Here is a 24,963-nt window from a genome sequence, read left to right as displayed (position 1 = left end):
TGCTTATCTTTGGTGACTGTTCTGTTTATCTGTTTATTAGAAGCATTAGCAACTAAGGCCATAAGACCGCATATCCAGGGATATGCGGTGGTCATTCCCTGACCTTTCCGCATCCTCCATATTTGGTGGTCATGGGCTCGAACCCCGGTCTAATCAAGAAGCGTGTGCTATGCACTGCTGCTCCTGCCCACCTGGCTACAGAGGAACCCATCTTTGTTGACACTCCAATTTCTAGGCAAGTTGATATATCCCTTTTGGGGATTACTCTGACTTCTAATCTCTCTTGACACAAGCGCATTACAAATATTGCTTTCTCTGCATCTCAAAAACTTTGTTTTCTCCTTTGCTTTCACCTTTATTTTCTTCTAAACAGCTGTTCACTCTGTACAAATCTCAAATCTGCACTACCATGGAATACTGTTCCCACATCTGTGGTTGTGCCCCCCTCAAACCTCTCTCAGGCTTCTAGATTCCATTCAGAAGAGGGCAGTTAGGTTAATTAATGACTCATCTCTAGAATCTCTCCAGTCGCTGCCTCATAGACATACTGTTTCTGCTGCATGCCTTTTCTACAGATACTTCCATGGGCACTGTTCTTCTGAATTGGCTTCTATAATTCCTGCTCTTTCCTCCAAAACAGTGGGAACACGCGCCACCACCAGACTCACAACTGTGAGTCTGGTGGTGGCGCGTCCAACTCTCCAACTCCAAACTCACAAAACCAACTTTTCATCTTCCTTGTTTATTCATTCAATTGCTGTTTTCTGGAACAACCTTCCTTTATGTCTTTCCTAAAAGTTACAGTCTACAGAAGTTCAAGTCTAATGTCGACAAATATCTTCTTTCGTCTTCACAACCTCCAACCCAAGCATGGTATTAAGTACTACAGGTTCTAATATCTCTCGTGTTTGGGGTTTTCATAAAAAAAAATAAAAGAATAAATAACATATTCATATCAACCCTGCGACTGGCCACCTGAGTATTGTTTAGACTCATACCATGCTTATAGATATATATTAGTAACAGATAGTCGTGAAATATTCAGCAAAACCAGAGTCAAATATAAATACACATCACAGTCCGATTTCATTCTAGTGTTGGTGAATTTATTTTACATTTTTTGTGTTTATGTGTACTGTGTTGTCGGAGGGCAATATCTTTTATTTTACAATACACAAATTTGTCACATAAAAGTCTAGCTAAATTTCGGTTTTTTTTTTTTTGTTTATCTAAAGCAGTAAACTACAAGGACTACGAATGTCTAACCAAATATACGACTAAGTTGAGGATACTTTTAACAGCACAAAAGGTGATATTGTTGTACACATTGCACTAATGATATTAAGAGTAGGAGACTGGTGGAATTAATTAACAAGTACAGGTCACTGTTGAAAAAAAGCCGTGAAATAGGGTCGAATTTGAAAGTGTCTGCAATTCTGCCCAGACACAATAGGAGGGAACATATGATTTTTTTTTATTTTATTTATTTTTTTTTTTATGTAAACCCCAAACACGAGAGGTATTAGAACCTACAGTACCATGCTTGAGTTGGAGATTGAGAAGACGAACGAAGATATTTGTTGATATTGGACTTGAACTTCTGTAGACTGTAATTTTCAGGAAATACGTATGACGGAAGGTTGTTCCAGAAAACGGCAATTGAATGAATAAACGAGGAAGATGAAAAGTTGGTTCTGTGAGTTTGAAGTTGGACGGTAAATGGATGTTGGCTGGTGGCTGCACGTGTTCAGACTGTTTTGAAGGAGAGAGCGGGAATTATAGAAGCCAATTCAGAAAAACAGTGCTCATGGAAATATCTGTAGAAGAGGCATGCAGCAGAAACAGTATGTCTATGAGACAGCGAGTGAAGAGACTCTGTTAGAGATGAATCATTAATTAACCTAACTGCCCTCTTCTGAATGGAATCAAGAAGCCAGAGAGAGGTTTTGGGGACACCACCCCAAACGTGGGAACAATATTCCATGGTAGGGCGGATTTGCATAGAGCGAGCAGCTGTTTGGAAGAAAAGTAACACACGAGAGTGAAAGAGAAAACCAAGTTTTTTAGATGCAGAGGAAGCAATATTTGTAATGTGTTTATGCCAAAAAAGATTAGAAGTCAGGATAATCACCAAAAGAGATATATCATTTTGCCTAGAAATTGGAGTGTCACCAAAGATAAGCATAGGAGCAGAAGAATCCTTTTTGCGAGATTTAAGACAAGGCTGAGTTATAGAAGGATTGAAATCAACTAAGTTGTCTTTGCCCCACTGGAGAATTACCTGAAGATCGGCATTTAAGGAATTGGTAGCAGATTTTCGAGAAGTTGAAACTGATTGAGCAGGGCAAAATGGAAAGTGGAAGGCAATGTGCTATCATCGGCAAAACTATGGATAGGATTTCCAGTCAATGGAAGACGGTCATTAATATACAAGAGGAAAAGAGTGGTGAAAAGAACTGAACCTTGAGAAACACCAGCATTACTGGAGAAGTTACAGCACAGAGAGCCATCTACTGTTACCCTCAGTGAACGATCAGAGAGAAAATTGGATAACCAATTACAAAAAACAGTTGGCAAACCATAAGATGGAAGTTTGTTTAGAAGACCTTTAGGCCAAACACGATCGAAAGCCTTTGAGATGTCAAGAGCAACTACTTGTGTTTCACCGAACCTTTCCATTGAATTAGACCATAAATGGGTAACATCAGTAAATCTATTAATCTTGATAAACTTTATTGTCAATTAAATTGTATTTTTAACTCTATATATATATAACGACTTAATCGTAACAAATAATTAATACATAACTATAGTGGTACACGTGATACGGAAGTTGTATAAAGGGAACTCGTAGAAAACACTAGATACCGAAAAAATATATATATAACATAACTGTTTTGGGATATAACTTAAGGATTTAATTTTTGTTTTGAATTTTATTGAATTAAATCGGAATCATGACTCTGACCAGAGCAGCAAAGCAAAAGGCTCAAGCTAATGGGAGTGCTGTGGTTCAGGGGAGAACTGAGGGGGGCAGTTGCCCTCTGAATCACAGTCTTTTAAAATGCAGTATTTGCTTGATGTTTACGGAGCAGTCGGGTACGGGACATGATACTGCCAAGGGGGGATGTCTTTGTGTGTGCACGAGGTAAGGAGTGCAAGGAAATCAGGCGACAACTCAACGTTGTTATGGGCCTTTATGAGAGCTTGAAGGACAGGGTGGATGCCCTCGAAGGAAATAAATTGAGGGGCCCATCAAGCTCTCAGCTGCTCACATCAACGCCAGAGCTTGCACTTGGTCATCAGGCAACACAGAGGCAGCCCCCTAGGCAGAATGCGCTGGTCCCACAGGAACTAGTAGTTGTTGGTGACTCTATTGTCAGGGAAACGGGACACATGCTTTGTAAAAAGGATAGGTGGAATAGGACCAGGGTATGTCTGCCAGGGGCAAAGGTTGATGACGTTGTAGAGTGGATATCATCTTTTAAGGGCACAAAAGGTGATATAGTTGTACACGTTGGCACTAATGATATTAAGAGTAGGAGACCGGCGGAATTACTTAGCAAGTACAGGTCACTGTTGAAAAAAAGCCGTGAATTAGGGTTGAACTTGAAAGTGTCTGAAATTCTGCCCAGACACGATAGGAGGGAGTATATGATGAGAGCCTTGTCGATCATTTCGGCCCTGGAGGGATTGTGCAAGGCTCAAGGGGTAGAATTTTTTTCAGCCTGGACTGTACTTGTTAACAGGAGAGATTGCTTCTACAGGGATGGGATACACTTAAATAGAAAGGGTGCAAGAATTTTTGCTGATGCTGTCGAGGCAGTGTTAGGTGGGTCGGAAAACTGCTAGTTGGGGGGATACAAGGACTAATAGATTAACAGTAGCCACTGGCAGAGGTGGAAGTGATTCTTGCACTGCTTCTATTGAAATGAGCAGAAGCCTGGAAAACAAGATGCAGGATATTTCAGAGACTGCTGGTAGTCACTGCGGTACAAGTAAACACATGGGTTGTGTTAGGGTAGCTAAGAATAGAAACAGGTGCATGTATACCTGCGTGTACACTAATGCTAGGAGTTTGGTAAATAAATTTGATGAATTTGAGGTATTGCTCAAAACATCAAAGGCAGATATTGTCGGGATATCAGAGACGTGGTGTCACACAGATATAAGTATTGCGGAACTGGAATTTGGGGAATACAATGTGTATAGGAAGGATAGACAGGACAGGAGGGGAGGAGGGGTTATGCTATTAATTAAGAAACACATAAACTCCAAGGAAGTGAAGCCAGTCGACATCGATGGACAGGGCAGTGTCGAGTCAGTTTGGTGTGACATAAGCATAGGGAAATCAAAATTGAGAGTAGGAGTGTGCTATAGGCCTAATGACTCTGATGAGTATAATAAGATATTGTACAGGGAAATAGAGTGGGCCAGTAAATCAGAGAGTCTTATAATGGGAGATTTTAATTTCCCAGATATTGACTGGAATTTGTGGGTTGGTCACTCGCACACTAGCAAGGCTTTTGTGGATTTATTGGATGATTGTTTTCTACATCAGCATGTTCGAGAGGCAACAAGAGGGAGCAATACTCTTGATCTGATTATCAGTAGTGATTCTTCATACATTAAGAATCTGCAGATAAATGAACCACTAGGTGGCAGTGATCACAGTGTGTTGAAGTGGGATTTACTCAAGGAGGTAACTACCATCAGAGGTAAAGGGAAGGGTTTTTGTTTTCGTAAAGGCGACTATGATGGTCTGAGACAGTATTTAAATTCTATACAGTGGGACCAACTGATGATGTTACCAACAGCAAACTCAAAATGGGAAGCATTCAAGGAACTAATCTTGGAGGCTACCAGGCTTTACATACCAACTAAGAAATATTGTTCAAGGTTTAGGCCTAAATGGTTGTCAGATGAATTAATGAGACATGTGGCAGAGAAGAAAAATGCATGGGATACATACAAATTAATGGGTGACATGGAAGTCTATGATAGATATAAGTTGGTCTGTAGCCAAGTCACAAAGGAGATTAGGCAGGCAAAGGCAGACTACGAAAAATCCTTGGCAAAGGATGCAAAGAAAAACAGAAAAGAGTTCTTTACATATTTGAACTCAAGAGGGAAAGGGATGAATCAGATTGGTCCACTGGATATTGATGGTTCAACAGTTGAGGATCCTGCTCAGGTGGCTAACAATCTAAACAAGTATTTTGCATCTACATTCAGCATGAGGAGTTATTCAGGAAGGAGAATGATGTAGGTAAAGTAAACATTGGCAGTGAGCTGGATGATTTTGTAATAACTGAGAGGAAAGTGGAGGAGAGATTGTTGAGGATAAACATAAAAAAGGCACCTGGGGTGGATGGGATCTATCCAGTTATATTAAAGGAGGCAGCAAAGGAAGTATGGAAACCCCTAGCCATAATTATGAGAGCTTCTTTGGACTCAGGGGAGGTACCCATAGACTGGAGATGTGCAAATGTAACCCCAATTCACAAAGGAGGATCAAAGGCTGACACAAGTAATTATAGACCTGTTAGTTTAACTTCTGTTCCAGGTAAATTAATGGAGGCACTGGTTAAAGAAGGACTGCAGGATCATCTAGACAAGAATTCAGTTATAGCTCAGACACAGCATGGTTTTGTTAAGGGCAGGTCTTGCCTGACCAATTTGATTGGATACTATGATGTAGTCACAAAAGAACTGGATGCAGGGAATAACTTTGATATTATATATTTGGATCTTAGAAAGGCTTTTGATACTGTTGCACATGGAAGACTGCTGCACAAATTGGAGCAGTGTGGCATTGGAGGCAAATTGCTGCTATGGATAAGGGGATGGTTGAGTGGCAGAAGACAGAGAGTGGTAATCAATGGACACTGCTCAACGTGGACTAATGTTATTAGTGGAGTTCCTCAAGATTCAGTGTTGGGTCCGTTGTTGTTTTCGGTGTTTATGAATGATATTGATGATGGGATATCAAGTTTAATGTCCAAGTTTGCAGATGATACAAAGGTTGGCAGGGTCGTGAAGGACACTACTGACGCTATGCTGCTGCAACAGGATCTGGAAAAGTTGAACAGATGGGCTGAGAGGTGGCAAATGAAGTTTATCATTGAAAAATATAAAGCACTACATATGGGAAACAGTAACCCCAGAGCAACGTATCAACTCTGCGGTACTACACTGACAGTGGTGGAGAATGAAAAGGACCTGGGGGTAATTGTGCAGGCAGATATGAAGTTCTCTGAGCAGTGCAGACGAGCTGCAAGAGTAGCTCATGGTGTCTTGTCAATGATATACAGGAATTTTTCTAGCAGGGATAAGGAGGTGATTATTCCCTTGTATAAGGCAATGGTTAGGCCACATCTTGAGTACTGTATACAGGTCTGGAGGCCTCGTTTCAAGAAGGATGTAGAACTGCTGGAACGGGTACAGAGAAGGGCAACAAGATTAGTGAATGGAACAAAGGGTTGCTCTTACGAAGAAAGGCTTAAGTTTTGCAAATTACAGAGTCTGGAGACTAGGCACCGGCGAGGTGATCTGATAGAGGTGTATAAGGCTTTGAATGGTTTGAGCATGCTCATTGGCAATGGGATTCTTCATCTTGCTCAGAATAATCACCTCAGAGGGCATAAATTCAAATTGAGGAAGGACGGATGTCGGATAGATGTGCGGAAATTTGCCTTTGGCCAGCGGGTGGTTGGTTGGTGGAACCGACTTCCATCACTTGTTGTTGAAGTTGATAGCCTGAACAAATTTAAAGCTCAACTGGACAGGTATTTCAAAAGAACAGAGGGGTGAAATGGGAGTGGGGTTTTTTTTTTTTTTTTTTTTTGGCTGATGCTGAATAAGCTTGCTTTCTTGCATCATATGCCTCTACTAATGCTAATGCTAACGTGAGCCAGAATATCAACAGTGGATGGATACTGATGGAATCCATACTGGCAATCGTTGATCAGACGGAAGGTTTCTAGGTAGTTTAAAAGTTGGCGGTTAATTGATTTCTCCATTACTTTAGAAAGAGTAGAAGTAATTGCAATGGGACGATAATTGGATGGGAGGGATTTGTCACCCTTTTTAGTCACTGGCTAGATATGAGCAAATTTCCAAGCAGAAGGAAAAACATCTTTGGAATAAGAAAGTGAAAAAGGGCGGCAAAAAATAGGAGTAAGTTCAGGAGCACAGGTTTTGAGAACAAGTGGAGAAATACCATCGGGACCTTCTTATCATCAAGATTCATCAAAATCCTTCTGACATTCTTTTGACGGAAGGCCACAGGAGGCACTGAATGATGTGTGTTGGGAATGGTGGGAGGTGTTTTACCCAGTTCATTAATACATGAGTTGGAAGAAAAATGGCATGTTAGCAGGTTAGCTTTATCCTTGGCTGAAGTGACAACAGACATATCTGGTTTGCACAGAGGTGGGAGAAGAGATGGGCAAAAGTTGCGGCCAATAGCTTTGGCAAGAGACCAGAATGCTCGGGTCTCATTAGGCCAAGAAGCAAGTTTTCTACTCTTAGCCTGTTCAAACTCTAGTTTGGACTGATTAATAACTGCTTTACAATTGTTGCGAGCTTTGGTGTAGGCAGAAAATGAAACTGAAGAATTAGAAACAAGCCAATTATAATATGCAACGTTCTTCTCTCGAACAGCCTTAGCACATTTATTGGTTTTTTTTTTTTTTTTTTTTTGATTTGGCAGTTGTTGGCGCATCGGCTTCTGTGGCCATATTGCACCTCCCAAGGTTTTTGCAGTACTTTGATCCAAGCCCGAGGCGGGAATCGAACCTGCGACCTTTGGGTTGCCGGGTAGGTATTTTACCCACTCGGCTAGCCCGGTCGGCTACATTTATTGGAAAACCAAGGTTTAGATAAAGGACGAGATTTTAAAGTGGAGTATGGGATAAAGGATTCCATTCCTGCAAGAATAATTTCACTGACACGATCTGAGCAAACTTTGACATCAGAAGTTTTGAAACAGTAATCCGACCAAGGAAAAGAAGAAAAGAAATCTCGCAGGTCATCCCATTTTGCATTCTTGTAATGCCAAACAACACGAGGTTGGAAATAGCCATGAGATAAAGGCTCCATTGGAGAAGAGACAATCACCAAGTTGTGATCTGAAATGCCTAAAGGACCTCTCACTTCAACCATGTATTTAGAAGGGTTGTTTGTGAGAAAAAGATCAAGCGTGTTGGCTGTATGATTAGGATTCTCCTAATTAGGATTAGGATTTGGCTGCATGATTAGGATTCTCCCGTATTCTTGTAGGTAAATTAACAACCTATGCAAGATCATTAGTAGTTGCAAAAGCCTCAGCATCTTGACCAGCTGGGTCGGTGTAACTAGAAAACGGAAGCCAGCTGGAGTTGTGAACATTAAAATCACCAAGGAATATTACCTCACTGTTAGGAAAGTTGGACTGGAGAAAGTCAAGTTGCAAAGAGAGGAAGTCAAAAAGCTCCAAGTGATTAGTGGAGTTGGGAGAACGATAGAGACAACAGATGAATTTGACACAATGAGGTAGAGAGATTTTAAGCCAGAGAAGATCAAAGAGAGGAGATTCCAAATTACCAAGTCTCTGACAGGGAATATCAGAACGGACATATGCACAAGTACCACCTTTGACGCGAAAGTAATCATACAGCGAATAATTTGGGCATCTGAGATGAGTAATAGCTGAATCAACCGATAACTGAGATTCTGTGAGAAAAAGTACATGAGGTTTGGCAGACCACAAGTGGAAATGGACATCATTGAGATTAGAATTGAGACCACGTATATTTGTAAAATGTATTAGGAAGTGTTTGGGAGGTTTAGATCTTTTTGCAGATAAGCTTGCTCTATTAGTTTTACAATTCATGGTGTATTCAATAGTAAGAAAAAGTGGGTGGGACATGGTGTATGAAGTAATGAAATTTTTGGATATGGCGTGCACATGGTAAGAATATACCCAGATCCTTGACATAATGTGGCCTCGACAATGGCCCCCGCATACACTCTACTCAGACTCCCTCCAATCACTATCTGGCAGAGTAGAGGTAGCAAGATTATACACTAGCTGATCCGGAAGCCTCCTAGAGAGTTATGAATAGGTTCGGTCCAGTGTACTAACAAGCGGCCGGCCTGTGAACACCGTTTTAGAGCTGTACCGTCGAAATGTAAGGAAAGATGGATCTCGCCACGATGTTCATCATAACCTCAAAAGTCATCAATCATACTGCATGATGGAAGAGATGGGGAAGGGTTGCCCGGAACTAGGCTCTAGAGACTAAACATGGGTTCCACCGCTTCAAGCCTCCAATAAGCAAAATGGCGGTATTGCACCAGTTGATGAGAGTCATCTACCACCTAGTACTGCCAGGTAACATAAAGGGGCGGCATTCCTCCATGTGGTTTGGGCACCACACCTCGACCCCTGCTTACTTTGGTTCACACCTGGGTGGTCGCCCACCATATACTTGTGCATGGAGGTTATACCCAGGATTACTAACAGTCCCACAGCCGTGAAGGTGCAAGCAGAGGATTTGGTTGTCACAGACCCTCTGGACTTCGCCGAAATTGGGTTCACTTGAATTGAGTATCACCCGGATATCAGTTCCAACAGTGTTTTAGACTCCCAGCTAGCAAGTACAGCTTGTCTGGCATATCTGAGAGAATGTCTGTGACAACCTCAAGGACCCATGATGAGAGCGTTGTCGTTCAATTTGGCCGTGGAAGTATTGTGCAAGGCTCAAGGGATAGAATTTTTTTAAGCCTAGTCTGTACTTGTTAACAGGAGAGACTGCTTCTACAGGGATGGGATACACTTATATAGAAAGGATACAAGAATATTTGCTGATGCTATCGAGGCAGTGTTAGGTGGGTCGGAAAACAGCTAGCTTGGGGGGGGATACAAGGACTAATAGATTAACATTAGCCACTCGCAGAGGTGAAAGTGATTCTTGCACTGCTTCTATTGGAATGAGGAGCACTCTGGAAAACAAGATGCAGGGTATTTCAGAGACTGCTGGGAGTCATTGTGGTACATGTAAACAAATGGGTTGTGTTAGGGTAGCTAAGTATAGGAACAGATGCATGTATACTTGCTTAGTACCAATTCTAAGAGTTTGGTAAATAAATTTGATGTATTTGAGGTATTGCTCAAAACATCAAAGGCAGATATTGTTGGGATATTAGAGCCGTGGTGTCACTCAGATATAAGGAATGCAGAACTGGAATTTGGGGAGTAAAATATGTATAGACAGGATAGAAAGGGAGGAAGGATTATGCTATTAGTTAAGAAACACATAAAATCCAACGAAGGGAAGCGAGTCAACATCGTTGGACAGTATAGTATCGAGTCAGTTTGTGTGACATAAGCATTGGGAGATCAAAATTGAGAGTAGGAAAACTCAATTTTGATATCAATTTTCAAATTTGATTTGAAAAATTGAGAATAGGCATAATGACTCTGATGAGTAACTGTTGAGGAAACAAATAACACACAGGTAAAAAAGACTAGAACTAGTGTATGATTTCCAAGAGTTAAAATTCATGAAATTTTATTATTTATTATGGAACCTAACAAAAATAACTGCCCATGAAATGGCAACATTGTGGACAATTACAGGAGCATGCTAAAAAAAAGTGCTGAAAAAGGAAGTTTTACTCCTATAACCGATATAATAAATTCTGTGGTGACAGATGAAGTCAGAGTTGATCTGTAACCAAGTTACAAAGGAGGTTAGACAGGTGAAGGCAGATTACGAGAAATCTTTGGCAAGGGATGCAAAGGAAAACAGCAAAGAGTTCTTTACTTATGTAAATTCTAGAAGTAAGGGGATGAATCAGATTGGTCCACTTGATATCGATGGTTCAACTGTTGATGATCCTGCTCAGGTAGCTAACAAACTAAATGAATATTTTGCATCGACATTCACACATGAGGAGTTATTCAGCGAGGGGAATGCCAGTGGTGTCTTCAACTCTGGCAGTAAGCTACAGAATCTTGTAATAACTGAGAGTAAAGTGGAGGAGAAATTGTTGAAGATGAACATAAAAAAGGCACCTGGGGTGGATGAGATCTATCCAGTTATATTAAAGGAGGTAGCAAACCCTTAGTCATAATTATGAAAGCTTCCTTGGACTGAGGGGAAGTACCTATAGACTGGAGATGTGCAAATGTGACCCCCAATTCACAAAGGAGGATCAAAGGCTGACACAAGTAATTATACACCTGTGAGTTTAACTTCTGTTCCCGGAAAATTAATGGAGGCACTGGTTAAAGAAGCACTGCAGGATCATCTAGACAAGACTTCAGTTATAGCTCAGACACAGCATGGTTTTGTTAAGGGGAAGTCTTGCCTGACCGATTTGATTGGATACTATGATGCAGTCACAAAAGAACTGGATGCAGGGAATAACTTTGTTATTATAAACTTGGATGTAAGAAAGGCTTTTGATACTGTTGCACATGGAAAACTGCTGCACAAATTGGAGGAGTGTAGCATTGGAGGAAAATTGCCGCTATGGATAAAGGGGTGGTTGAGGGGGAGAAGACAGAGAGTGGTAATCAATGGACACTGCTCAACGTGGACTAATGTTATTAGTGGAGCTCCTCAGGGTTCAGTGTTGGGTCCATTGTGTTTTCTGTATTTATAAATAATATTGATGATGGTATATCAAGCTTAATGTCCAAGTTTGCAGATGATACAAACGTTGGCGGGGTTGTTAAGGACACTACTTACGCTATGCTGCTGCAACAGGATCTGGAAAGGTTGAGCAGATGGGGTGAGAGGTGGCAAATGAAGTTTAATATTGACAAATGTAAAGTACTACATATGGGAAACAGCAATCCCAGAGCAACGTATCAACTCTGTGGTACTACACTAACAGTGGCAGAGAATGAAATAGACCTGGGTGTAATTGTGCAGGCAGATATGAAGTTCTCTGAGCAGTGCAGACGGGCTGGAAGAGTAGCTCATGGTGTCTTATCAATGATATACAGGAATTTTTCTAGCAGCGATGATTATTCCCTTGTATAAGGCAATGGTCAGGCCACACCTTGAGTACTGTATACAGTTCTGGAGGCCTCATTTCAAGAAGGATGTAGAGCTGCTGGAACGAGTAAAGAGAAGGGCAACAAAGTTAGTGAATGGAACAAAGGGTTGCTCTTACGAAGAAAGGCTTAAGTTTTGCAAATTACAGTGTCTGGAGGCTTAAGTTTTGCAAATTACAGTGTCTGTATAAAGCCTTGAATGGTTTGAGCATGCTCAATGCTAATGGGATTCTGCGTCTTGCTCAGAATAATCACCTGAGAGGGCATAAATTCAAATTGAGGAAAGACAGATGTAGGATAGATGTACGGAAATTTGCCTTTAGCCAACAGGTAGTTGGTTGGTGGAACAGACTTCCATCCCTTATTGTGGAAGTTGATAGCCTAAATAAATTTAAGGCTCAGGAACGAACGGAAAGGGTGAAGTGGAAGTTTTTTTTTTTTTTTTTTTCTGGCTGATGCTGCATAAGCTTGCTTTCTTGCATCATACTAATGCTAATTAAATCTTCAAAGCTTCCAAGTTGGTGTAAATCTCTTCTTTCAAACTGGCTCAAGAGAAAATAAACCAATGGATTTAGATCAGGCAGTATAAACAGTCAAAACAGCCTTAGCCTATCCACCTCCCAGGAAATGCAATGTTGAGACAACGGTAAACAGGAGTACTAAAATGCACAAGGACCTATCAGGTTGGAGCTGCATTGTATGGCACATGGTCAAGGGCACATTATCTAAGTCTAATAACACAATAGATAAAAATTGGGATATAACGATCCATAGTCTGAAGAAGAGATACAGACCAATAACTGACTTGTCTTCAAGAATACTGATCACACATTGATGCCCTAATGAACCATGCTTTAACAGTCCACAGGGTACATTTGTAAAACTTCATCAGTACCTATTATTGCAGAACCCATTCAGGTGGGAAATGTGATATTCATAATCCGATAATTCTAGTAAACAGAGAGTTATTAAATATGGTGAAAGTGATATTTATACCTACAAAATCTCTAGATGGAGATCGGTAAGGGTATCAAATCCATGTGTTACAAGTTGCAGTTCTGTTGAACGAGAAGTTTTTTAGCTATATTTAGCCGCTTTATTGACCAATTGTTATATTAAATTATTTTCCATAAGTAGCTTATAGACCTAATCACGATCCTTAGTTTATTCTGAATTGAGACAGTGAGATTTGGAAGTTAATTAATACAGAAGTGTCCACAGATTTACCGTTCACAACTTGCCACCATTGTTATACGATACAACGTTATATCACGAACTAGATAGCATTAGCTTAGTATAGCATAGTATATAATATTATCAATTAATCAGAAAATCTATTAATCTTCTTAAACTTCATTGTCAATTAAATTGTACTTTTTAACTAAATACATATAACGACTTAGATTTTACAAACGTAACATAATTAATTAATACATAACTTGATACAGAAGTTATATAAACGGAACTTGTAGATAATACTTGATACTTAAAAATATATATAGTGTTATAACTGTGTTGGGATACAAGTTTAGGGTTATAATTTTGTACTGAAATTGAAATTTTATTGAAATTAAATCGAAATCATGACATAGACCAGAGCAGCAAAGCAAAAGGCTAAGCTAATGGGAGTGCTGTGGCTCAGGGGAAAACTCAGGGGGTCAGTTGCTCTTGATATTTGTGTAGCAATGGGGTACAGGACACGATATTGCCATGTGGGATGTCTTTGTGTGTGTGTGTGTGTGTGCGACGTAAGGAAATCAGGCGAGAACTCAGCGTTGTTATGGGCCTATATGAGAGCTTGAAGGACAGGTTGGATGCCCTCGAAGGATTAAAAGTAAGGAGCCCATCAAACTCTTAGCTGCCCACACCAACGCCAGAGCTTGCACTTGGGCATCACGCAACACAACGGCAACCCCCAAGGCAGAATGCACTGGTTCCAAAGGAACTAGTAGTTGTTGGTGACTTTATTGTCAGGAAAACGGGGAACATGGTATGTAAAAAGAATAGGTGGAACAGGACCAGGGTATGTCTGCCAGGGCAAAGGTTGATGACGTTCTAGAGCGGATATCATCTTTTACGAGCACAAGGTGATATAGTTGTACACATTGGCACTAATGATATTAAGATTAGGTGACCGGTCGAATTACTTAACAAGTACAGGTCACTGTCGAAAAAAAGCAGTGAATTAGGGTTGAATTTGAAAGTGTCTGCAATTCTGCCCAGACACGATAAGAGGGAGTATATGATAAGAGCCTTGTCAATCAATTCGGCCCTGGAAAGATTGTGCAAGGCTCAAGGGGTAGAATTTTTTTCAGCCTGGTCTGTACTTGTTAACAGGAGAGACTGCTTCTACAAGGATGGGATACACTTAAATAGAAAGGGTGAAAGAATATTTGCTGATGCTATCAAGGCAGTGTTAGGTGGGTTGGAAAACTGTTAGCTTGGGGGATACAAGGACTAATAGATTAACAGTAGCCACTGGCAGAGGTGAAAGTGATTCTTGCACTGCTTCTAATGGAATGAGCAGCATTCTAAAAAACAAAATGCAGGGTATTTCAGAGACTGCTGGGAGTCAATGCAGTACACATGGGTTGTGTTAGGGTAGCTAAGAATAGGAACAGGTGCATGTATACTTGCGTGTAGACCAATGCTAGGAGTTTGGTGAATCAATTTGATGAATTTGAAGTATTGCTCAAAACATCAAAGGCAGATATTGTTGGGATATCAGAGACGTGGTGTCACACAGATATAAGGAATTAAGAACTGGAATTTGGGGAGTACAGTGTGTACAGAAAGGATAGGAAGGGAAGAGGGTTTTTGCTATTAGTTAAGAAACACATAAAATCCAAGGAAGTGAAGCCAATCGACATCGCTGGACAGTGCAGTGTTGAGTCAGTTTGGTGTGACATAAGAATTGGGAGATCAAAATTGAGAGTAGAAGTGTGCTATAGGCCTAATGACTCTGATGAGTATAATAAGAAACTGTACAGGGAAAGAGTGGGCCAGTAAATCAGAGTCTTCTAATGGGGGATTTTATTTTCCCAGATATTGACTGGAATTTGTGGGTTGGTCACTCTCACACTAGCAAGGCTTTTGTGGATTTATTGGATGATTGTTTTCTACATCAGCATGTTCGGGAGGCAACTAGAGGGAGTAATACTCTTGATTTGATTATCAATAATGATTCTTCATGCATTAAGAATCTGCAGATAGAGGAACCACTAGGTGGCAGTGATCACAGTGTGCTGAATTGGGATTTACTCAAAGAGGTAACTACCATCAGGGGTAAAGAGAAGGATTTTTGCTTTCGTAAAGGAGACTATGATGGTCTCAGACAGTATTTAAATTCTATACAGTGGGACCAACTGTTGATGTTACCAACAGCAAATTCAAAATGGGAAGCATTCAAAGAACTTATCTTGGAAGCTACTAGGCTTTACATACCAACTAAGAAATATTGTTCAAGGTTTAGGCCTAAATGGATGTCAGATGAACTAATGGGACATATGGCAGAGAAGAAAAATGCATGGGATACATATAAATTAATGGGTGACATGTAAGCTTATGATAGATATAAGCTAGTCTGCAACCAAGTCACAAAAGAGATTAGGCAGGCAAAAGCAGATTATGAGAAATCCTTGGCAAAGGATGCAAAGAAAAACAGAAAAGACTTCTTTACCTTTGTAAAGTAAATTGTAAAAGGGAAGGGATGAATCAGGTTGGTTCACTGGATATTTATGGTTCAACAGTTGAGGATTCTGCTCAAGTGGCTAACAAACTAAATGAGTATTTGCATCTACATTCACACATGAGGAGTTATTAAGGAAGGGGAATGCCAGAGGTGAAGTAAACTCGGGCAATGAGATAGATGATTTTTTAATAACTGAGAGGAAAGTGGAGGAGAAATTGTTGAGGTTAAACATAAAAATGGCACCTGGGGTGGATAGGATCTATCCAGTTATATTAAAGAAGAAAGTAAGCAAACCCTTAGATATAATTATGAGAGCTTCATGGACTTAGGAAAGGTACACATAGACTAGAGATGTGCAAATGTGACCCAAATTAACAAAGGAGGATCAAAGGCCGGCACAAGAAATTATAGACCTGTGAGTTTAACTTCTGTTCCAGGAAAATTAATGGAAGCGATGATTAAAGAAACACTGCAGGACCATCTTGACAAGAATTCAGTTATAGCTCAGACACAGCATGGTTTTGTTAAGGGAAGGTCTTGCCTGACCAATTTGATTGGGTACTATGATGCAGTCACAAAAGAACTGGATCAAGGAATAATTTTGATATTATATATTTGGATCTTAGAAAGGCTTTTGATATTGTTGCACATGGAAGACTGCTGATCAAATTGGATCAGTGTGGCACTGGAAGCAAATTGCCGCTATGGATAAAAGGATGGTTGAGGGGGAGAAGACAGAGAGTGGAAATCTATGGACACTGCTCATGGTGGACTAATGTTATTAGTGGAGTCCCTCAGGGTTCAGTGTTGGGTCCATTGTTGTTTTCTGTGTTTATAAATGATACTGATGATGGCATATCAAGCTTAATGTCCAAGATTGCAGACGATACAAAGGTTGGCAGGGTTGTTAAGGACGCTTCTGACGTTATGCTGCTGCAACAGGATCTGGAAAGTTTGAGCAGATTAGCATTAGTAGAGGCATATGATGCAAGAAAACAAGCTTAGGCAGCATCAGCCAAAAAAAATCCACTCCCATTTCACCCCTCCGTTCATTCGAAATACCTGTCCAGCTTAGCCTTAAATTTATTTAGGCTATCAACTTCCACAACAAGGGATGGAAATCTGGCTAAAGGCAAATTTCCGCACATCTATCCTACATTTGTCTTTCCTCAATTTGAATTTATGCCCTCTCAGGTGATTATTCTGAGCAAGAGGAAGAATCCCATCGGCATTGAGCATGCTCAAACCATCAGATCACCTCGCCGGTGCCTATTCTCTAGACACTGTAATTTTCAAAACTTAAGGCTTTCTTCATAAGAGCAACCCTTTGGACCACTTGGCTATGGACGTAGTGTGCAGACGTAGCTTATTGCTGCTCCTGGAACAGAGAAGTTTTTTCTGATCTATTTTCTGTTTTATTAGCTTAAATTGGCATATTAACTTATTTCCTAGAGTAGCTTTATATTCCTAGTTATGATACTCAGTTTAAAGTTTAATTTAGATAGAGATTTTGTAGGTATCACTTAGTATCGGTAAGGGTATCAAAATCCACGTGTTACAAGTTGCAGCTCCGTTGAACGAGAGGTTTTTTTTTTTAACCATATTTAGCCGATTTATTAACCAATTGTTATATAAATTATTTTCTGTAAGTAGCTATTCAGGATCCTTAGTTTATTCTGAATTGAGACAGCGAGATTTGGAAGTTAATCGATACCTAAGTTTCCGTAGATTTACCGTTCGTAAAATGCTGCCACAGTTACGCGATACATAATATCTCGAACTAGATAGCATAAGCTTAGTATAGTATAGTACATAATATAATATTGTCAATTAATCAGTAAATTTATTAATCTTGTTGAACTTCATTGTCAATTAAATTGTACTTTTAACAATATACACGTAACGTCTTACATTATGTTACATAAATAATTAGCAAAAATAAATAATTAATACTTAACTTGATACGGAAGTTATATAAAGGGATTTTGTGGATAACACTTGATACTGAAACATAAATATAGCGTTATAACTGTGTTGGGATACAAGTTTAGGGTTTTAATTTAAAAAACTTCTCGTTCAGCTATTTTCATTCTCCCTCAGATGGGCTTAGAGGTGGCAAACGAAGTTTAACATTGCCAAATGTAAAGTACTATCTATGGGAAACAGTAACCCCAGAGCAACGTATGAACTCTGTGGCACTAAACTGACAGTGGTAGAGAATGAAAAGGACCTGGGGGTAATTGTGCAGGCAGATATGAAGTTTTCTGAGCAGTGCAGACGGACTGCAAGGGTAGCTCATGGTGTCTTGTCAATGATATACAGGAATTTTTCTAGCAGGGATAAGGAGGTGATTATTCCCTTGTATAAGGCAATGTTCAGGCCACACCTTGAGTACTGTATACAGGTCTGGAGGCCTCATTTCAAGAAAGATGTAGAGCTGCTGGAACGAGTACAGAGAAGGGCAACAAGATTAGTGAATGGAACAAAGGGTTGCTCTTAAGAACAAAGGCTTAAATTTTGCAAATTACAGTGTCTTGAGACTTGGCACCGGCGAGGTGATCTGATAAAGGTGTATAAAGTCTTGAATGGTTTGAGCATGCTCAATGCCGATGGGATTCTTCCTCTTGCTCAGAATAATAGTAGTAGCAGTAGTAGTAGTAGTAGCAGTGGCATGTGATGCAAGAAAGCAAGTGTATGAGCTTATGCAGCATCAGCCAAAAAAAAAAAAAAAAAAAAAAAAAAATCACACCATTCCCTCCAAGTGCCTGTCCAGTTCCTCCTTAAATTTATTCAACCTATCAACTTCCACGACAGATGGAAGTTTGTTCCAGCAATTAACCACCTGCTGGCTAGAGGCAAATTTCCGCACATCTATTCTACATCTGTCTTTTCTTAATTTGAATTTATGCCCCCTTAGGTTCGTAATCTGAACAAGTGGAAGGATCCCATCAGAATTCAGCATTCTCAACCCATTCGAGGCCTTATATACCTCAATCAGATCACCGTGCAGGTGCCTAGTCTCCAGCCACTGCAATTTGCAGAACTTAAGCCTATCTTGATAAGAGGATCCCTTCATTCCCCTCACCAATCTTGTTGCCCTTCTCTGTACACGCTCAAGTAAATCTACATCCTTCCTAAAATGAGGCCTCCAGACCTGTACGCAGTACTCAAGGCGTGGCCTGACCATTGCCTTATACAGAGGGATAATCTCCTCCTTTTCCCTGCTAGCAAAATTCCTATATATCATTGACAAAACCCCATGACCTGCCCTGGCAGCCTGTCTGCATTGCTCAGAAAACTTCCTATCTGAATGCATAATTACTCCCAGGTCTTTTTCATTTTCTACCACCTTAAGTGTAGTACCACACAGTTGGTACGTTTCTCTGGGGTTACTTCTACCCATATGCAGTACAGTCGGTCCTCGTATAGCACATGTTTGCATTACACGAATTCGATCATACACGATTTATAAATAGGGGAACGTTATCTTATATAACACGAACTGAATTCGCTTATACACGATTCGCCTTTGTGTTTACAAGAAATGGCAGTCGAACGCGGAATCACCCCGACTGAACACAACACGATAGCAATGAAGAAGAGTCTGAAAATGTATGTATGTGTTTTATATCAGTGAAGGGGAAACACATTTCACCATAATAACGTAAAAACCAACACAATTCCAGCTATCGGTATAATCGCAAATGCAATTAGATGGAGTTTACTACCAGTTTATAACAGATTCCACTAGCAGAAATGCAACTGGAAATTGTTTTTATTGTTTTATGGTAGTAACCTCCAGAAATGTGCTTTAGTTAAATGTGAGGTTTTAATTAATAGTGTATCTCGGCCTTTACGGTGTTATTTATTCAGTTGCTACACGCGCGCAGCTTTGTTTATGTGTATCAAGTGTGCCACCTCGTTTGTAATTGTGCTTTATTCCCTAAAAATTAGTAAAATACTTAAAAGGTGTGAAAAGGAAGCGTCCTGGCTAAGACACTGCAGATTCAGAGAGAGAAAAAAAAAAAAAAAGCAATATCGATAAACAGAGGCGGACTGGGTCAAAAATTCTTACCCGGGAAAATTTATAGTGGCCTCATACTAGGGTTTATGGCCAAAATCACACCGGCCTCCGGCCCACCGTGGTTTCCCCCGTAAGGCTTATGGCCAGTCCTCTTCTGTCGATAAAGAAAAAATACGAAATTGTGAAACGCTTTAAGCGAAATTAAAGACCATGTGATATTGCACGTGCTACAGACCTAAATGAGGCAACGCCGAGAATTACAAAGAATGCAGAGAAAATAAAAACAACTTTCATAGCGGGAACAACTCAAAGTGTAATTAAAATCCATTAGATTAAGACAAAAGAATTGGAAGAGATGGAACGGCTGTCATCTGTTTGGATAGAAAATCAAACAAAAAGCAAGTTTGCTTACGACAGAAGCAAAAGCATTAGCAATATTTTATTACGACTTACGTATTATAATTTATACTTACGTATTATAAAATACGTAAGTATTTTATTACGACTATTTTATTTAATATAATAAATTTTTTACGAATAAAATACGTATTTTATTCGTAAAAAATACTTTTTTAGTATTAAAAAATACTTTATTATAATATATTATTTTTATTATGTATTTTAATCGTTATAAAATACTTAAATTACCGGATTATTTATTGTGTTTGGTAATGTTTTGGTTCCAAATGTGGGTTCAATCTTGGGTGGTCGGCACCTAACCCTACTTTTCCCATAGGGCCTGTTGTTTATATTGCACGATTTTGCATTGCACGAGGGTTTCTAGGAACGCAACTATCGTGCTATACGAGGACAGACTGTACTTTGCTTTTGTCAAGGTTAAACTCTTCAGTTGCCACTTCTTAGCCCATCTGCCCAAATTATCTAGATCCTGTTGCAGTAGCACACTGCCTTTACTGTCATTAACAACCCTGCCAACCTTTGTATCATCTGCAAACTTCGACATTAAGCCTGATATACCTTCATCAATATCATTGATAAATATACAAAACAACAGTGGACCTAACACCGAACACTGTGGGACTCCACTAATAACATTAGTCCAAGAAGAGCAGCAGCCATTGATTACCACCCTCTGTGTTCTCCCACTTAACCATCCTTTTATCCATTGTAACAACTTACCCTTAATACCATTCTGCTCCAATTTGTACAATAGTTTTCCATGCGCAACAGTGTCAAAAGCTTTCCTGAAATCAAAATATATGATATCAAAATTATTTTTTGCATCCAGTTCCTTTGTAACCACAAAGGAACTGGATAATATCCAATCAAATTTGTCAAACAAGACTTACCCTTAACAAACCCATGCTGTGTTTGAATTATTGCTGCAGTCTTGTCTAGATGATCCTGCAATGCATCTTTAACCAGTGACTCCATTATTTTTCCATGAACAGAAGTTAAACTAACTGGTCTGTAATTACTCGTGTCACCCTTCGATTCCCCTTTGTGAATTAGGGATACATTTGCACATCTCCAGTCCGTGGGAACCTCCCCTGAGTCCAAGGACGCTCATATAATTATGTATCCCCAATGCTGTCCCCTTAACAAACCCATGCTGTGTCTGAATTATTGCTGCAGTCTTGTCTAGATGATCCTGCAATGCATCTTTAACCAGTGACTCCATTATTTTTCCATGAACAGAAGTTAAACTAACTGGTCTGTAATTACTCGTGTCACCCTTCGATCCCCCTTTGTGAATTGGGGATACATTTGCACATCTTCAGTCCGTGGGAACCTCCTCTGAGTCCAAGGACTTTCATATAATTATGGCTAAGTGTTTGCTTAGTTGCTGTGCCGCCTCCTTTAATATAACTGGATAGATCCCATCCACCCCAGTTGCTTTTCTTATGTTTAACTTCAACAATTTCTCCTCCACTTTGCTCTCAGTTATTACAAAATCCTTAAGTATCCTGCTACAATTTGATAACCTTCTGCCATTTTCAAACCTAAATAATTCCTCATGTGTGAATGTAGATGCAAAATACTCATTCAGTTTGTTTGCTACCTCAGCAGGATCATCAACACTCGAACCATCGATGTCAAGTGGACCAATCAGATTCATCCCCTTCCTTTTAGAGTTTATATAAGTAAAGAAATCCTTGCTGTTTTTCTTAACATCTTTTGCCAAGGATTTCTCGTAATCTGCGTTCGCCCGCCTGACCTCCTTTGTCACCTGATTACAGACTAGCTTATATCTGCCATAGGCTTCTGAGTCGCTTGATAATTTATATGCATCCCATGCATTTTTCTTCTCTATTATGAGTCTCATTAGTTCATTAGATAACCATTTAGGCCTAAACCTTGAACAATATTTCTTAATAGGTATGAAACTTTTAGTAGTTTCCACGATTAATTCCTTGAATGCTTCCCACTTAGAATTTACTGTTGGTAACATCGTCAGTTTATCGCACTGTACAGAATTTAAAAACTGTCGGAGACCACTGTACTCACCTTTACGGAAGCAAAAACCCTTTCCTTTACCCCTGATGGTAATTAAATCTTTAAGTAAATCCCACATCGGTACACTGTGATCTTTGCCACCTAGTGGTTCCTTTATCTGCAAATTCTTAATACACGAATGATCACTGCTGATAACCAGATCAAGAGTATTACTTTCTCTGGTTGCCTCTCGAACATGCTGCTGCAGAAAACAATCATCCAATAAATTCACAAAAGTCTGACTAGTGTGTGAGTGACCAACCCACAAGTTCCAGTCAATATCTGGGAAGTTAAAATCCCCCATTATAAGACATTCCGATTTACTAGCCCACTCTATTTCTCTGTACAATTGTTCATTGTACTCATTCGAGTCATTAGCCTATAACACACTCCTACTCTTATTTTTGCTTTCGCAGTGCTTATGTCACACCAAACTGATTCAACAGTGCACTGTTCATCTATATCAACTGGATGCACTTCTTTTGATTTTCTGTTTTTCTTTATTAACAGCATAACACCTCCTCCCTTCCTATCCTGTATATCCTTTCTGTACAAACTGTACTCCCCAAATTCCAGTTCAGCAATCCTTATATCTGTGTGACACCACGTCTCTGCTATCCCAAAAATATCCGCCTTTGATGTCTTGACCAACATTTCAAATTCATCAAATTTATTAACTATACTTCAGCATTGGTATACATGCTCCTACTCCTATTCTTAGTTACCCTAACACATCCCATATACCCACCTATTTCAGGATGACTGCCATCCATCCCTGAAACCCCCAACACCCGACGCTCCAGGTCGCTACTTATTCTATTAGAAGTTGTGCAAGAATCACCTTCATCTCTGCCTACGGCTACTGTTAAACTATTAGTCCTTGTATCTTCCCAAACTAACAGTTTTCCGACCCACCTCACACTGCCTCGATAGCATCAGCACCCTTTCTTGCACATTCTTGCACCCTTTCTATTTAAGTGTATCCGATCCCTATAGAAACAGTCTCTCCTGCTAACAAGTACAGTCCAGGCTGAAAAAATTCTACCCCTTGAGCCTTGCACATTCTTTCCAGGGCCGAATTGATCGACAAGGCTCTCATCATATACTCCCTTCCATCGTGTCTGGGCAGAATTGCAGACAATTTCAAATTCAACCCTAATTCTCGGCTTTTGTTCAACAGTGACCTGTACTTGTTAAGTAATTCTGCCGGTCTCCTAGTCCTAATATCATTAGTGCCAACGTGTACAACTATATCACCTTTTGTGCCCTTAAAAGATGATATCCGCTCTACAACGTCATCAACCTTTGCCCCTGGCAGACATATCCTCGTCCTGTTCCACCTATCCTTTTTACAAAGCATGTTTCCCGTTTCCCTGACAACAGAGTCGCCAACAACTACTAGTTCCTGTGGGACCGGCGCATTCTGCCTTGGGGGTTGCCACTGTGTTGCGTGATGACCAAGTGCAAGCTCTGGCATTGATGTGGGCAGCTGAGAGCCTAATGGGCCCCTCAATTTAGATCTCTCCAGGGCATCCACCCTGTCCTTCAAACTCTCATATAGGCCCATAACAACGCTGAGTTGTCGCCTGATTTCCTTACACTCCTTACATCGCGCACACACAAAGACATCCCCCATGGCAATGTCATGTTCCGTTCCAGAGAGTTCGGCAAACATTTCACAAGTTGCACATTTTTTTAGGCTGTGATGCATTGGAGAATCGCTCCCCTCAGTTCTCCCCCGAGTCACAGCACTCCTGCCACTTTGTGCCCGTTGCTTTGCTGCTCTAGTTTGGGGCATGATACTTTAAATTAATAAAATCAATAAATTAAATTAATTAAATGTCAATACTACACTATCTAATAGAAACAGTGAAACGTAATACTCTATAAATTATACGTTAGAGCTACCTAACTACCTCAATTAAAAATTTAAATTCCCTACCACTATATACAAAAACAATGGCTGCAAGATTCGAACGAAATAACGGTTTTACGTATATTAAGTATATCTACAAATACTGTTTATCTAAATTAAAATAAAAATAACCAGCGTAACTATAACTATAAGACTACGTGTTAAGTACAATATAAAATAACAATTATGTAAATAAAAAGGCAAACACTTATAATCACTTGAGAGGGAATAAATTCAAATTGAGGAAAGACAGATGTAGGATAGATATGTGGAAATTTGCCTTTTGTCAGTGGGTAATTGGTTGGTGGAACAGACTTCCATCCCTTGTTGTGGAAGTTGATAGCCTACATAAATTTAAGGCTCAGCTGGAAAGGTATTTCGAACGAACGGAGGGGTGAAATGGGAGTGGGTTTTTTTTTTTTTGGCTGATGCTGCATAAGCTTGCTTGCTTGCATCATATGCCTCTACTAATTCTAATACTAATGGATGTAATCCATTTATTCTCAATAATGTGGTGTTGTGGAGATTTACTCCTAATCATGGAGCTGGCATGCTTGAGCCAGTCATTGGATCAAATGCAGTGTCCAGAATTACTTTTCCACATCAGGCATTTCCACTAAGCAAGCCGTCATATTTGTATCAACTGTAGGCATGCCATGATCACTTTTTAAGTGCTCATAAAGTTGTCCGATGATACTGGTGTCAGGATACCATTAATCTGTTTGGTGTATGCTGTGTACTGCATATATTTCCTTGCACTTTCCCAAAATGAAGTGGATGTCACAGTGCTCATTAGCTGTGTATTCAATTAGATTAGAGTCGAA

At 39.9% G+C, this 24,963-nt stretch overlaps 1 protein-coding gene across 4 annotated transcripts in view; it reads right to left on the bottom strand.

Annotated features, from left to right (window-relative positions):
- Positions 1-24,963, bottom strand: part of LOC150087600 (uncharacterized) — a 268,271-nt gene that overhangs the window by 179,028 nt on the left and 64,280 nt on the right. The window lies entirely within an intron of this gene.

This window comes from Mastigoproctus giganteus, chromosome 3 (assembly GCF_048544385.1).
Source record: "Mastigoproctus giganteus isolate SK-2022 chromosome 3, ASM4854438v1, whole genome shotgun sequence".
Taxonomy (NCBI): domain Eukaryota; kingdom Metazoa; phylum Arthropoda; class Arachnida; order Uropygi; family Thelyphonidae; genus Mastigoproctus; species Mastigoproctus giganteus.
Note: the sequence above shows the minus strand (reverse complement) of the source record. Positions and strands in the feature narration are given on the sequence as shown.